Raw genomic sequence first — 16994 nt, forward strand, 5'->3', positions numbered from 1 at the left:
TGTGGTCCACTTAACTTTAAAAGATGACTGAGCCCCTCTTTTGGCAGATCATCTGAAGACTACACAAGAAATAAGAAAGAAGAACTAATCCTTGGACACTGGCTGAAGGTTTCTAAACCCGATACCAAGGGCAAGGCAGCTGCCTGCAACACACTCCCAAGCTAGGGCCGTCCGTCTTAAAGGCTGACGCAAGTCCATTGAAGAAGCCGGGACAAGTGCAATGACAAGCATCTACAGCCGTCCACCTTAAAGGACATTCTCGAGCCAGTAAAGTTCCTTGATCCGCAAACGACGGCAGCACTGACTGCCGTCAAGCCGCAGTCACTGAAAGATACCCGAGATGTCTTGACCAGTGCTTCAGAACCACCCATTAGCACTGAGATAACGATTCCTGTCCCTGAGTCGCTGTGAAGGCTAGCCTGCAGCCCTCCGCCAAGCTTTGCTCGCTGAATCTTCTTGCCACCTGATACCCGCCGCTGACTCCAGTCTCGAACACTGTTGCAGAAGCCTGAAAAGTGCCCTGAAGCCGACTCAACGCTGTTTAGCACCAATCATAACTACTGTAAGCGGTACATTGTGGTTCTGCCCCTCTGTTCCTTCCCAGAAGGCCCCTAGAGACAGTTTAAACCCCCTTTTTGTCCTTTCTGCTGAAGCAAAGAAGCCTTCACAAACGTGTGGTTATTAACCACACCAAACACCCTCCTGTCAGTATCCAGAGTGCATCCCTTTTCCTTCGTAGCAACTGTCGGTACGCTGCAACCCTTTACACGGTGGGTTGTGTTTGGTAGTGTTATTAGATTGTCTTTTGTGATAATAATAAAAGTACCAGGATTAATAAACCTGAGTTGCTGACCAGCCTCCAAACTTGGATGGAAGTGAAGGCGGTTGGGAAGAGACCCCAGGGGATGGGTTAGGCCCGGTGTACCCAAACGGAGAAGGCCTTTCTCCCCAACCATCCCTCATGGGAGCAAGTGTTGCTTCTCAACACTCGAGAGTGTCAGGGGGTGGGGGGCTAGGGCGGCATCCCGCAGGTCCCAGGCCTCGGTACAGTCTCTAAGAGGCTGAGTAATTGTTCCAGTGTAAACAATGTAGCATCTAGAAAGCTCCTGGTGGAGGAGAGGAGACTAGCGCTGGAGGAATGAAAAGAGCAGAACAAGGTCACTATAGAGCCGCGCAAACTGGCACTCGAAGAGAAGGAGGCCAACAGATCCACCTCTAGCGAAAGCAGCAGTAGTGACTCAAACCAAAGTGACTCAAAGCAAGGTGCCCGGGATAAACCCCAGAGTCACCACCCCAAAGATTTAGCGCAGGCTTAAGAAGTGGGGAAGGATATTTTTGGTGGGTTTGAAGAGCTCGAGTTGGCTTTTCTGCTACAAGAGGTGGAGGGGGTACTCTGTGGTGCAGCCCTGGTGAGTCTCTGATCCACGGACTGATGTAATTCTTCAGTTAACTCCTGAGGAAAGGTCTGAGACGGCACTTCTCAGGAAGTTCTGTAAAACTCCAGAACAGTATCTCAAGAGCTACAGAGCGCTATGAAACTAAAGTGGGCAGACGCTTGTCATTAAAGAGCGAAAGAGAGTGTTTGTGTGTGCTATGCCAAGAGCCAATGGCCTGTAATTGCCCTTCGAGCCATCATGTGATGCAAGGGCCGCACAGACCTGGCGCTCTAGGCCGCTGGTTTTTGTGTGCCCTTCTTCCTCTATGCATGGTGATTTTAGGGTTCACACCTTTTGGGGTCTTGTGGTGTCCTGAAGTCCCTGCATGGTCCCCTCTTGTCCAGGCAGGTTCAATCACGCTGCCCCTCTGCCACCTCTTCTGCTCAGCGGTACCATTCAGTGGCAAATAAGGGGTGTTTGGAAAGATGGGGTGCATGGAGGGGGGAGGGGGGTGTCATGGGCAGAGGCTCTCTGCCCCGTGTTGACAGGGTACTTTTTTTGTTTTGTTTTTTTGTGGCCCTCATTTGACCTTTCAAATTGCTGTTAATGTTTTAGCGTAACGAATTAGTCTCTCATCTCGGCACCGGGGCTCGGAATAGAAAAAGCCCCCAGAGGCCATCTCTCAGAAATTGGGGTCATTCTCATCTGCAAAGCAGGAGCCCGTGCGCCGTAATGCAGGCAAATGTATTCAAAGGCGCCGGCCGCGTGATTACGCTCTTTGTAATTATAGCTCAGAGAGATTCGCCCCCTCCCCCGGACCCCCTCCCGGATTAGCGGCCAGTCGGAAAAATACACAGCGTTTAATTAGAGGCAAATTAAAATTGGTAATGAAATCGGGGCAGTCTCAAACCACCGTGTGAAAAGGAGGCAGAACCCTGGCCTCCCGGGGCAGACAGCACTGCCACGCACACTGCAAGCCATCTCTCCACCACCTCCAAGCACACTGCAGGCCATCTCTCCAGCACTCCCAATCTCACTGCAGGCCTTCTCTCCAGCACTCCCAAGCTCACTGCAGCCCATCTCTCCAGCTCTCCCAAGCTCACTGCAGCCCATCTCTCCAGCACTCCCAAGCTCACTGCAGCCCATCTCTCCAGCACTCCCAAGCACACTGCAGACCATCTCTCCAGCACTCCCCAGCACACTGCAGGCCATCTCTCCAGCACTCCCAAGTACACTACAAGCCATCTCATCACCACCTCCAAGCACACTGCAGGCCATCTCTCCAGCACTCCCAAGTACACTACAAGCCATCTCATCACCACCTCCAAGCACACTGCAGGCCATCTCTCCAGCACTCCCCAGCACACTGCAGGCCATCTCTCCAGAACTCCCAAGCACACTGCAAGCCATCTCTCCAGCTCTCCCAAGCTCACTGCATGCCATCTCTCCAGCACTCCCAAGCTCACTGCAGGCCATCTCTCCAGCACTCCCAAGCTCACTGCAGGCCATCTCTCCAGCACTCCCAAGCTCACTGCAGCCCATCTCTCCAGCTCTCCCAAGCTCACTGCAGGCCATCTCTCCAGCACTCCCAAGCTCACTGCAGGCCATCTCTCCAGCACTCCCAAGCTCACTGCAGCCCATCTCTCCAGCACTCCCAAGCTCACTGCAGGCCATCTCTCCAGCACTGCCAAGCACACTGCAAGCCATCTCTCCAGCACTCCCCAGCACACTGCAGGCCATCTCTCCAGCACTCCCAAGCACACTACAAGCCATCTCATCACCACCTCCAAGTACACTGCAGGCCATCTCTCCAGCACTCCCCAGCACACTGCAGGCCATCTCTCCAGAACTCCCAAGCACACTGTAGGCCATCTCTCCAGCACTCCCCAGCACACTGCAGGCCTTCCCTCCAGCACTCCCAATCTCACTGCAGGCCATCTCTCCAGCACTCCCAAGCACACTACAGGCCATCTCTCCAGCACTCCCAAGCATACTGCAGGCCATCTCTCCAGCACCCCCAAGAACACTGCAAGCCATCTTTCCACTACTCCCAGGCACACTACAAGCCATCTCTCCACCACCGCCAAGCACACTGCAGGCCATCTCTCCAGCACTCCCCAGCACACTGCAAGCCATCTCTCCAGCACCCCCAAGCTCACTGCAGGCAATGTCTCCAGTACTCCCAAGCATACTGCAGGCAATCTTTCCACCACTCGCAGGCACACTACAAGCCATCTCTCCACCACCTCCAAGCCCACTGCAAGCCATCTCTCCAGCACGCCTAAGCACACTGCAGGCCATCTCTCCAGCACTCCCAAGCACACTGCAGACCATCTCTCCCGCACTCCCACGCACACTGCATCCATCACTCCAGCACTCCCCAGCACACTGCAAGCAATCTCTCCAGCACTCCCAAGCACACTGCAAGCCATCTCTCCTCCACCTCCAAGCACACTACAGGCCATCACTCCAGCACTCCCCAGCACACTGCAAGCAATCTCTCCAGCTCTCCCAAGCTCACTGCAGCCCATCTCTCCAGCACTCCCAAGCTCACTGCAGCCCATCTCTCCAGCACTCCCAAGCACACTGCAGACCATCTCTCCAGCACTCCGCAGCACACTGCAGGCCATCTCTCCAGCACTCCCAAGTACACTACAAGCCATCTCATCACCACCTCCAAGCACACTGCAGGCCATCTCTCCAGCACTCCCAAGTACACTACAAGCCATCTCATCACCACCTCCAAGCACACTGCAGGCCATCTCTCCAGCACTCCCCAGCACACTGCAGGCCATCTCTCCAGAACTCCCAAGCACACTGCAAGCCATCTCTCCAGCTCTCCCAAGCTCACTGCATGCCATCTCTCCAGCACTCCCAAGCTCACTGCAGGCCATCTCTCCAGCACTCCCAAGCTCACTGCAGGCCATCTCTCCAGCACTCCCAAGCTCACTGCAGCCCATCTCTCCAGCTCTCCCAAGCTCACTGCAGGCCATCTCTCCAGCACTCCCAAGCTCACTGCAGGCCATCTCTCCAGCACTCCCAAGCTCACTGCAGCCCATCTCTCCAGCACTCCCAAGCTCACTGCAGGCCATCTCTCCAGCACTCCCAAGCACACTGCAAGCCATCTCTCCAGCACTCCCCAGCACACTGCAGGCCATCTCTCCAGCACTCCCAAGCACACTACAAGCCATCTCATCACCACCTCCAAGTACACTGCAGGCCATCTCTCCAGCACTCCCCAGCACACTGCAGGCCATCTCTCCAGAACTCCCAAGCACACTGTAGGCCATCTCTCCAGCACTCCCCAGCACACTGCAGGCCTTCCCTCCAGCACTCCCAATCTCACTGCAGGCCATCTCTCCAGCACTCCCAAGCACACTACAGGCCATCTCTCCAGCACTCCCAAGCATACTGCAGGCCATCTCTCCAGCACCCCCAAGAACACTGCAAGCCATCTTTCCACTACTCCCAGGCACACTACAAGCCATCTCTCCACCACCGCCAAGCACACTGCAGGCCATCTCTCCAGCACTCCCCAGCACACTGCAAGCCATCTCTCCAGCACCCCCAAGCTCACTGCAGGCCATGTCTCCAGTACTCCCAAGCATACTGCAGGCAATCTTTCCACCACTCGCAGGCACACTACAAGCCATCTCTCCACCACCTCCAAGCCCACTGCAAGCCATCTCTCCAGCACGCCTAAGCACACTGCAGGCCATCTCTCCAGCACTCCCAAGCACACTGCAGACCATCTCTCCCGCACTCCCACGCACACTGCATCCATCACTCCAGCACTCCCCAGCACACTGCAAGCAATCTCTCCAGCACTCCCAAGCACACTGCAAGCCATCTCTCCTCCACCTCCAAGCACACTACAGGCCATCACTCCAGCACTCCCCAGCACACTGCAAGCAATCTCTCCAGCACTCCCAAGCACACTGCAAGCCATCTCTCCTCCACCACCAAGCACACTACAGGCCATCACTCCAGCACACCCCAGCACACTGCAAGCAATCTCTCCAGCACTCCCAAGCACACTGCAAGCCATCTCTTCTCCACCTCCAAGAACAGTGCACGCCATCTCTCGAGCACTCCCAAGACCACTGCAAGCCATATCTCCAGCACGTCCAAGCACACTGCCGGCCATCTCTCCACCACCTCCAAGCAAACTGCAGGCCATCACTCCAGCACTCCCCAGCACACAGCAAGCAATCTCTCCAGCACCTCCAAAGACACTGCAAGCAATCTCTCTGGCACTCCCCAGCACACTGCAAGCCATCTCTCCAGCACTCCCAAGCGTACTGCAAGCCATCTCTCCAGCACTCCCAGTCACACTGCAGGCCAGCACTCCCAGGCACACAGCAGGCTGTCTCTCCACCACCTCCAAGCACACTGCAGGCAATCTCTCCAGCACTCCCCAGCATACTGCAAGCCATCTCTCCAGCACTCCCAAGCATACTGCAAGCCATCTCTCCAGCACTCCCAAACACACTGCAGGCAATCTCTTCACCACCTCCAAGTACACTGCAAGCCATCTCTCCAGCACTCCCAAGCACACTGCAAGCCATCTCTCCACCACCTCCAAGCACACTGCAGGCTATCTCTCCAGGACTCCCCAGCACACTGCAAGCCATCTCTCCAGCACTCCCCAGCACACTACATCCTAACCAAAAGACTAGAAGACATAGGCATAACGGACACGGCACTACTCTGGACAAAATCCTTCCTAGCAGACAGAACAAAAACTGTCTGGTTAAAGCCCTTCAAACCCACACCACGAGTCAACAACTGTGGAGTACCACAAGGGTCCTCATTATCACCACTGTACTTCAACATCTACCAAACTGCACTAATCAGAATCTTCACAAAATACAAAATTACATGCTACAACTACCCAGATGACACTCAAATCATCTACAAAATCCAAGACACTCAAGCCGATCGCTCAACCCTAACCGAGTGTCTAAAAGAAGTCTTTAACTGGATGAACACCAACAACTTGAAAATCAACCCAGGAAAGACAGAAATCATGATTATATCCAAAAATCAAGAGAACAACACCCATATTCCATGGCCATTGGAAATAGGAACCGCACCAATTCCATCTAAGGTGGTAAAAAACCTGGAAGTCCTGATGGACAACACCCTAACCTTAGAACCCCAAATAAATGCAATAATCAAGAAATTCTTCTTCCTCCTTCACACGGCAAGAAGAATCCTACCTTTCCTCTCCTTCACCCACAAAACACTCACAATCGTCACCCTCATCATGTCAAGAATCGACTATGCAAACAGCCTCTATCTCGGGATACCAGAATACCTCCTGAAGAAACTACAACGGATGCAAAATGCAGCAGCCAGACTCCTCCTCAAACTATCCAGAAGAGACCACATCACTCCAGCACTAAAAACACTGCACTGACTCCCAGTCAAACATCACATCACCTTCAAAACAATGTGCATAACACACGGGGCAATCAGCGGACAAGGAGCCGGATTCATGCAAAAGAAAGCAAACCCGGGCTTACTGATGCCACCCTCCTACTAGACTAGATTGGGAATGCACTCTGGGACAGATTGCAAGGGACGCACAGACGTCTGCCCGCCCACACACAAACAGGGGCCACATAGACAGCCGGTACACAACTTGGGCATGGTTATGCATATGAACGGATGCCATATGGAAAAGGGACTGTGAGCGTCGCACAAACATGTTCTGGAAGCAGACACAGTGACACTCACACCCCCACCGAATTAGAAATGGGGAAATGTAGCGCCTCACTTCTAGACAGCAATGCCAATTAACCAATCCACTAACAACTTCACACTCTGCATACACCTCTCAAACTCTAACCAAATACAGCCACAAACCTACAACAGAACAATCTGCACAAACTTCACTACACTGCAACAACAGAACAAAGCACACATGAACCCCCAACAACAGAACACTATGTCTCCCAACAGTATAACAGCCCAAGCCCAGCCAACGGAATTCCGGGCCAAGGCCGCCAACAGCACATCACTGCTCTCTTGCACTTCTCCAGCTCATCCCACTAATCCCCCCTTTTTCTTTCACAGCCGCCAGAGCGCCAAGGGACCATTCCGGTGGTGATAGTGCGCGGTACAAATATCCTTTAACATTAACATTAACACTGCAAGCAATCTCTCCAGCAGTTCCCAAGCATACTGCAAGAAATCTCTCCAGCACTCCCAAGCACACTACAAGCCATATCTCCAGCACCCCCAAGCACACTGCAGGCATTCTCCCCAACACCTCCAAGCACACTGCAGGCCATCTCCCCACTACTTCCAAGCACACCACAAGCCATCTCTCCACTAGCTCCAAGGACACTGCAGGACATCACCCTGCAACCTCAAAGCACACTGCAGGCCATCTCTCCACCACTTCCAAGCACACTGCAGGCCATTTCTCCAGCACCTCCATGAACACTGCAGGCCATCTCTCCAGCACCTCCAAGCACATCTCTCCACCACTTCCAAGCACACTGCAAGCCATCTCTCCAGCACTCCCAAGCACACTGCAAGCCATCTCTCCAGCACCTCCAAGCACACTGCAGGCCACCTCTCCTGCACTCACCAGCACACTGCAACCCATCTCTCCAGCACTCCCAAGAACACTGCAACCCATCTCTCCAGCACTCCCAAGCACACTGCAGGCCATCTCCCCATCACCTCAAAGCACATGCAGAAACCGTCTGGTTAATCCACACCACGAGTCAACGACTGTGGAGTACTACAAGGGTCCTCATTATCACCACTGTACTTCAACATTTACCAAACTGCACTAATCAGAATCTTCAAAAAATACAAAAATACATGCAACAACTACCCAGATGACACTCAAATCATCTACAAAATCGAAGACACTCAACCAATCGCTCAACCCTAATCGAGTGTCTAAAAGAAGTCTTTAACTGGATGAACGCCAACAACTTGAAAATCAACCCAGGAAAGACAGAGATCGTGATTATATCCAAAAATCAAGAGAACAACACCCATATTCCATGGCCATCGGAAAAAGGAACCGCACCAATTCCATCTAAGGTGGTAAAAAACCTGGGAGTCTTGATGGACAACACCCTAAACTTAGAACCACAAATAAATGCAATAATCAAGAAATGCTTTTTCCTCCTTCACACAGCAAGAAGAATCTTACCCTTCCTCTCCTCCACCCACAAAACACTCACATTTGTCGCCCTCATCATGTCAAGAATTGAGTATGCAAACAGCCTCTATGTCGGGATACCAGAATACCTACTGAAGAAACTACAACGGATGCAAAATGCAGCAGCCAGACTCCTCCTCAAACTATCCAGAAGAGACCACATCACTCCAGCACTAAAAACACTGCACTGACTCCCAGTCAAACATCGCATCACCTTCAAAACAATGTGCATAACACAAGGGGCAATCAGCGGACAAGAGGCTGAATTCCTGCAAAAGAAATAAACAATTTACAAGCCGACAAGACTCCTCAAATCAAACAATGAAATCCGTCTGGCAGAAAAACCATACATCAAGAAAAAACTTGGAGGATCCTCCTTCTACCACTTAGCCGCAAAAACCTGGAACAACATTCTGAAAGAAATAAGAAACACCACCTACAATTCAGAAAACTACTAAAAACCTGGCTCTTCAATATCACAGACTCAAACTGAAAAACCAAACTGGAAAAACACTTAAAAGGTTGACAATCTAGGACGACAATGACAACATCCAAACCGTATAAAGAAACTCATACTACAACAAGAGCGACAACACTATGGGCCTCATTACACGGTAGGCGGTAACCATGGCGCTATTAGCGCCATGGTTGCCGCCGGTATTTTACCGTGTCCGCCTTGGTGGATGGCGGAATTACCGCCCTACTCCAAGGTGAGCGGGGTGGTAATTCCCCATTCACCAAGGCCCTTCCCCATTCCCATTGTTGCCCCCATAGGGCATAATGGGAATGGGGAAGGCGCTAATTACGGTACTGCAAATTGCGGTACCGTAATTAGCACCAAGGTCCCTTTGCGGGTTCGTTTTTTAACGCCTGCTAAAAGCAGGCGTTAAAGTACCAACCCGCAAAGGGACCTCGTAATAAGGCGGTAAGGGTTAACGGTCACCGGTACCCTTACCGGTGTCCGTTAACCCTTACCGCCTACCGTCGCCCTATGCCTAATAGGACACAAACGACACCCATGAGGACAGAGCCCAACATCCCTAGCCAACTCCTAGCAAACAAACATCACCCACGCGATAAATGCTACTATAGTTCAAACCTGCATGCGTGATAGTTAGCACCTCCCACACCACCTAACACATGGATATTGGCAGGACCACGGACGAAGAAAGTTTTGAATGAAGGCAGACGCCGAGCATGGAGATAATTGCAAGCACTAGCATTGCCACATTCCAAAGGGGGTAGTAGCGGTAACATGAATGAGCAACCGAAATAAGAGAGTGAAGCTGATAAGGGAGCAAACCCGGGCTTACCGATGCCACCCTCCTACTAGTCTAGATTGGGAATGCACTCTGGGACAGATTGCAAGGGACGCACAGACGTCTGCCTGCGCGCACACAAACAGGGGCCACATAGACAGCCGGTACACAACTTGAGCATGGTTATGCATATGAACGGATGCCATATGGAAAAAGGGCCGTGAGCGTCACACAAACATGTTCTGGAATTAGACACAGTGACACTCGCACCCCCACCGAATTAGAAATGGGGAAATGTAGCGCCTCACTTCTAGACAGCAATACCAATTAACCAATCCACTAACAACTTCACACTCTGCATACACCCCGCAAACTCTAACCAAACACAGCCACAAACCTACAACACAACAATCCGTACAAACTTCACTACACTGCAACAACAAAACAAAGCACAAATGAACTACCACAATAGAACACGACATCTCCCAAAAGTATACCACCCCAAGCCCAGCCAACGGAATTCCGGGCCGAGGCCTCCAACAGCACATCACTGCTCTCTTGCACTTAGCCAGTTCATCCCAATAACTCCCCCCAAACCTCCTTTTTTTCTTTCAGAGCCGCCAGAGCTCCAGGGGTCCACTCCGGTGGTGATAGTGTGCAGTACAAATAGCCTTTAACATTAACACTGCAAGCCATCTCTCAAGCAGTTCCCAAGCACCCCACAGACCATATCTCCAGCACCCCCCAGCACACTGCAGGCATTATCCCCAACACCTCCAAGCACACTGCAAGCCATCTCTCCACCACCTCCAAGCACACTGCAGGCCATCTCTCCAGCACTCCCAAGCATACTGCAGGCGATCTCTCCACCACCTCCACGCACACTGCAGGCCATCTCTCCAGCACTCCCAAGCACACTGTAAGCCATCTCTCCTCCACCTCCAAGCGCACGGCAAGCCATCTGTCCAGCACAGCCAAGCACAATGCAGGCAATCTCTCCAGCACTCCCAAGCACCCCACAGACCATATCTCCAGCACCCCCAAGCACACTGCAGGCATTCTCCCCAACACCTCCAAGCAAACTGCAGGCCATCTCTCCAGCACCACCAAGCACACAGAGGACAATCTTTCCATCACCTCCAAGCACACTGCAAGCCATCTCACCACCACCTCCAAGCACACTGCAAGCCTTCTCTCCAGCACTCCCTAACACATGGCATGCAATCTTTGCACCACTTGCAAGTACACTTCAAGCCATCTCTCCAGCACTCCCAAGCACACTGCGGGTCATCTCTCCACCACCTGCAGGCACACAGCAGGATATCTCTCCAGCACTCCCCAGCACACTGCAAGCAATCCCTCCTGCAGTTCCCAAGCATACTGCAAGCAATCTCTCCAGGACTCCCAAGCACACTACAGGCCATATATCCAGCACCCCCAAGCACACTGCAGGCATTCTCCCCAACACCTCCAAGCACACTGCAGGCCATCTCCCCACCACTTCCAAGCACACCGCAAGCCATCGCTACACTAGCTCCAAGGACAATGCAAGCCATCACCCTGCGACCTCCAAGCACACTGCAGGCCATCTCTCCACCACCTCAAGCACACTGCAGGCCATCTCTCCAGCACCCCCAGCACATCTCTCCACCACCTCCAAGCACACTGCAAGCCATCTCTCCAGCACTTCCAACACAATGCAGGCCATTTCTCCAGCACTCCCAAGCACACTGCAAGCCATCTCTCCACCACCTCTAAGCACACTGCAGGCCATCTCTCCAGCACTCCCCAGCACACTTCAAGCCATCTCTCCAGCACTTCCAATAACACTACAAGCCATCTCTCCAGCACTCCCAAGCACACTGCAGGCCATCTCCCCATCACCTCAAAGCACATGGCATGCCATCTCTCCACCACCTCCAAGTGCACCGCAAGCCATCTCTCCAGCACTCCAAAGAACACTGCAGACCATCTCTCCAGCACTCCCCAGCACACTGCAAGCCACCTCTCCAGCAGTCAAAAGCACACTGCAGGCCATCTCTCCATCACCTCCAACGATACTGCAAGCCATCTCTCCACCACCTCCAAGCACACTGCAGGCCATCTCTCCAGCACTCCCAAGCACACTGTAAGCCATCTCTCCTCCACCTCCAAGCGCACGGCCAGCCATGTGTCCAGCACAGCCAAGCACAATGCAGGCCATCTCTCCAGCACTCTCAAGCACACTGCAAGCCATCTCTCCTCCAGCTCCAAGCACACGGCCAGCCATCTGTACAGCACAGTGTGCAAGCCATCTCTCCATCACCTCCAATGACACTGCAAGCCATCCCTCCACCACCTACAAGCACCCTACAGGCCATCTCTCCATCATCTCCAAGCACAATGCCTGCCATCTCTCCATCACCTCCAACGATACTGCAAGCCATCTCTCCACCACCTCCAAGCACACTGCAGGCCAACTCTCCAGCACTCCCAAGCACACTGTAAGCCATCTCTCCTCCACCTCCAAGTGCACGGCCAGCCATCTGTCCAGCACAGCCAAGCACAATGCAGGCAATCTCTCCAGCACTCTCAAGCACACTGCAAGCCATCTCTCCTCCAGCTCCAAGCACACGGCCAGCCATCTGTACAGCACAGTGTGCAAGCCATCTCTCCATCACCTCCAATGACACTGCAAGCCGTCTCTCCACCACCTGCAAGCACACTGCAGGGTATCTCTCCAGCACTCCAAAGAACACTGCAGACCATCTCTTCACCACCTTCAAGCACACTGCAAGCCATCTCTCCACCACCTCCAAGCACACTGCAGGCCATCTCTCCAGCACTCCCAAGCACACTGAAAGCCATCTCTCCTCCACCTCCAAGCGCACGGCCAGCCATCTGTCCAGCACAGCAAAGCACAATGCAGGCCATCTCTCCAGCACTCTCAAGTACACTGCAAGCCATCTCTCCTCCAGCTCCAAGCACAAGGCCAGTCATCTGTACAGCACAGTGTGCAAGCCATCTCTCCATCACCTCCAACGACACTGCAAGCCATCCCTCCACCACCTACAAGCACCCTACAGGCTATCTCTCCATCATCTCCAAGCACACTGCAAGCCATCTCTCCATCACCTCCAACGACACTGCAAGCCATCCCTCCACCACCTACAAGCACCCTACAGGCCATCTCTCCATCTCCAAGCACAATGCCTGCCATCTCTCCATCACCTCCAACGATACTGCAAGACATCTCTCCACCACCTCCAAGCACACTGCAGGCCAACTCTCCAGCACTCCCAAGCACACTGTAAGCCATCTCTCCTCCACCTCCAAGCGCACGGCCAGCCATCTGTCCAGCACAGCCAAGCACAATGCAGGCAATCTTTCCAGCACTCTCAAGCACACTGCAAGCCATCTCTCCTCCAGCTCCAAGCACACGGCCAGCCATCTGTACAGCACAGTGTGCAAGCCATCTCTCCATCGCCTCCAATGACACTGCAAGCCGTCTCTCCACCACCTGCAAGCACACTGCAGGGCATCTCTCCAGCACTCCAAAGAACACAGCAGACCATCTCTTCACCACCTCCAAGCACACTGCAAGCCATCTCTCCACCACCTCCAAGCACACTGCAGGCCATCTCTCCAGCACTCCCAAGCACACTGAAAGCCATCTCTCCTCCACCTCCAAGCGCACGGCCAGCCATCTGTCCAGCACAGCAAAGCACACTGCAAGCCATCTCTCCATCACCTCCAACGACACTGCAAGCCATCCCTCCACCACCTACAAGCACCCTACAGGCCATCTCTCCATCATCTCCAAGCACAATGCAAGCCATCTCTCCATCACCTCCAATGACACTGCAAACTATCCCTCCACCACCTACAAGCACCCTACAGGCCATTCCCCATAATTTCCAAGCACACTGCAAGCCATCTCTCCATCGCCTCCAATGATACTGCAAGCCATCTCTCCACCACCTCCAAGCACACTGCAGGCCATCTCTCCAGCACTCCCAAGCACACTGTAAGCCATCTCTCCTCCACCTCCAAGTGCACGGCCAGTCATCCGTCCAGCACAGCCAAGCACAATGCAGGCCATCTCTCCAGCACTCTCAAGCACACTGCAAGCCATCTCTCCTCCAGCTCCAAGCACACGACCAACCATCTGTACAGCACAATGTGCAAGCCATCTCTCCATCACCTCCAATGACACTGCAAGCCATCCCTCCACCACCTACAAGCACCCTACAGGCCATCTCTCCATCTCCACGCACACTGCAAGCCATCTCTCCATCACCTCCAACGATACTGCAAGCCATCTCTCCACCACCTCCAAGCACACTGCAGGCCATCTTTCCAGCACTCCCAAGCACACTGTAAGCCATCTCTCCTCCACCTCCAAGCGCACGGCCAGCCATCTGTCCAGCACAGCCAAGCACAATGCAGGCCATCTCTCCAGCACTCTCAAGCACACTGCAAGCCATCTCTCCTCCAGCTCCAAGCACACGGCCAGCCATCTGTACAGCACAGTGTGCAAGCCAGCCATCTCTCACCACCTGCAAGCACACTGCAGGGCATCTCTCCAGCACTCCAAAGAACACTGCAGACCATCTCTCCATCACCTCCAAGCACACTGCAAGCCATCTCTCCACCACCTCCAAGCACACTGCAGACCATCTCTCCAGCACTCCCAAGCACACTGTAAGCCATCTCTCCTCCACCTCCAAGCGCACGGCCAGCCATCTGTCCAGCACAGCCAAGCACAATGCAGGCCATCTCTCCAGCACTCTCAAGCACACTGCAAGGCATCTCTCCTCCAGCTCCAAGCACACGGCCAGCCATCTGTACAGCACAGTGTGCAAGCCATCTCCATCACCTCCAACGACACTGCAAGCCATCCCTCCACCACCTACAAGCACCCTACAGGCCATCTCTCCATCTCCAAGCACACTGCAAGCCATCTCTCCATCGCCTCCAATGACACTGCAAGCCATCCCTCCACCACCTACAAGCACCCTACAGGCCATCTCTCCATCATCTCCAAGCACAATGCCTGCCATCTCTCCATCACTTCCAACGACACTGCAAGCCATCCCTTCACCACCTACAAGCACCCTACAGGCCATCTCTCCAGCACTCCAAAGAGCACTGCAGGCCATCTCTCCACCACCTCCAAGCACACAGCCAGCCATCTGTCCAGCACAGCCAAGCACACTGCAGGCTGTCTCTCCAGCACTCCCGAGTACACTGCAGGCAATCTCTGCAGCCTCCCAGGGCAGTGTAGTCGGACCACCTCTCCATGCCTCCAAACTCACTGCACGTCATCTCTGCAGCCTCACAAGGCAGTGTAGTCTGTGCGTCTGTCCAGCACTCTCCAGTACACTGCAGGCCATCTCTGCTACCTCCCAGTGCAGTGCTGTCGGTCCATGTCCAGCACTCTCCAGTACACTGCAGGCCATCTCTGCAGCCTCTCAGGGCAGTGCTGTCGGTCCATGTCAAGTACTCCCCAGTACACTGCAGGCCATGTCTGAGTCCTCCCAGGGAGTGCTGTATGTCCATCATTCCGCCACCTTCAAACACACTCATGTCATTTCTGCAGCCTCCCAGGGCAGCGTGGTCTGTCCATATGCCCTTTGCAGTCCATTTCTGCAGCCTCCCAGGGCAGCGTGGTCTGTCCATATGCCCTTTGCAGTCCATTTCTGCAGCCTTCTAGGGCAGGGCAGCGTGGTCTGTCCTTATGCCCACTGCAGTTCATTTGTGCAGCCTTCTAGGGCAGGGCTGTGCAGTCTGTCCATCCACCTCTCTGCCTCCCAGCGGGCTTTATCTGTACAGTCCTCCAGGGGCTCCCAGGGCACCTACCCTTCATCCCAAGGTCATATACTCTGTGTCACTAACATGTCTCTGTGTCAGGTAACTTTGATGCTTGTCCGTCGCTCCATTGCTTCCCAGGGACTCCCCTCAGCTGCCATTCCAGAGTGCTGAAGCCTGTCTACCCTCTCTATTTTTCAGTTTGCCGTGGCCTTGCTGTCTGCCCCTCCAGTGTACCCGCTTATCCCTCTTCCCACCTGTAATGCAGCTGTTAACTCTGCTCCCTTTCAGCGCATTAGCATGGCCCTGGCCCTGGCTCTCTGCTACTTCACCAAACATGGCTACCAAGTCGTCTTTGTAAGTTCCCTCGAATTTCAATTTCCGAAGACCTGGGCCAGGGTGCTCTTCCTCTTTATGTAAGGTGACCAGATATCCTGGTTTTGCCAGGCCTGTCCCAGAATTGGGTGCCCTGTCCCCCTTTCTCAATATTATTTTCCTATTGGAAAATGCAGTGGTCCCCGTTTTTGGTAGTAATAGCTGGCAGGCAGGAATGCGCTGGGCTCTCCCCTGGAGTTTCACGGTTGGCCGCTAGGTGGAGCCAGAGGACAAGTTGTTTTCAGCTTAGTTGAACTTGTCAGTAAGCGCTCATAACTTAGTTCAAAGCCCACGTGGTGTTTCTCACTGTGCCAATTCCAGTGCTTCTCTCCATGCACCCCGCACACAGTGCTTCTCTGCATGCACTCCGCACCCAGTGCTTCTCTCCATGCACTCTACACCCAGTGCTTCTCTCCATGCACTCCACACCCAGTGCTTCTCTGCATGCACTCCGCACCCAGTGCTTCTCTCCATGCACTCCGGACCCAGTGCTTCTCTCCATGCACTCCGCACCCAATGTTTCTCTCCATGCACTCCGCACACAGTGCTTCTCTCCATGCACTCCGCACCCAGTGCTTCTCTCCATGCACTCCGCACCCAGTGCTTCTCTCCATGCACTCCGCACCCAGTGCTTCTCTGCATGCACTCCGCACCCAGTGCTTCTCTGCATGCACTCCGCACCCAGTGCTTCTCTCCATGCACTCCGGACCCAGTGCTTCTCTGCATGCACTCCGCACCCAGTGCTTCTCTCCATGCACTCCGCACCCAGTGCTTCTCTGCATGCACTCCGCACCCAGTGCTTCTCTGCATGCACTCCGCACCCAGTGCTTCTCTCCATGCACTCCGCACCCAGTGGTTCTCTCCATGCACTCCGCACCCATTGCTTCTCTCCATGCACTCCGCACCCAATGTTTCTCTCACAGTGCCCCTTGTTATTTTTCCCTATGCCCGTTCTAGGTTTTCTCTCCAGGTGCCATTCACTGTTTGCAACTGCGATATCTTCTA

At 53.7% G+C, this 16994-nt stretch overlaps 1 protein-coding gene across 2 annotated transcripts in view; it reads left to right on the forward strand.

Annotated features, from left to right (window-relative positions):
- FOXP4 (forkhead box P4) overlaps positions 1-16994 on the forward strand; it is a 332784-nt gene that overhangs the window by 291674 nt on the left and 24116 nt on the right. The window lies entirely within an intron of this gene.

Source organism: Ambystoma mexicanum, chromosome 13 (assembly GCF_040938575.1).
Source record: "Ambystoma mexicanum isolate Mex_15411 chromosome 13, UKY_AmexF1_1, whole genome shotgun sequence".
Taxonomy (NCBI): domain Eukaryota; kingdom Metazoa; phylum Chordata; class Amphibia; order Caudata; family Ambystomatidae; genus Ambystoma; species Ambystoma mexicanum.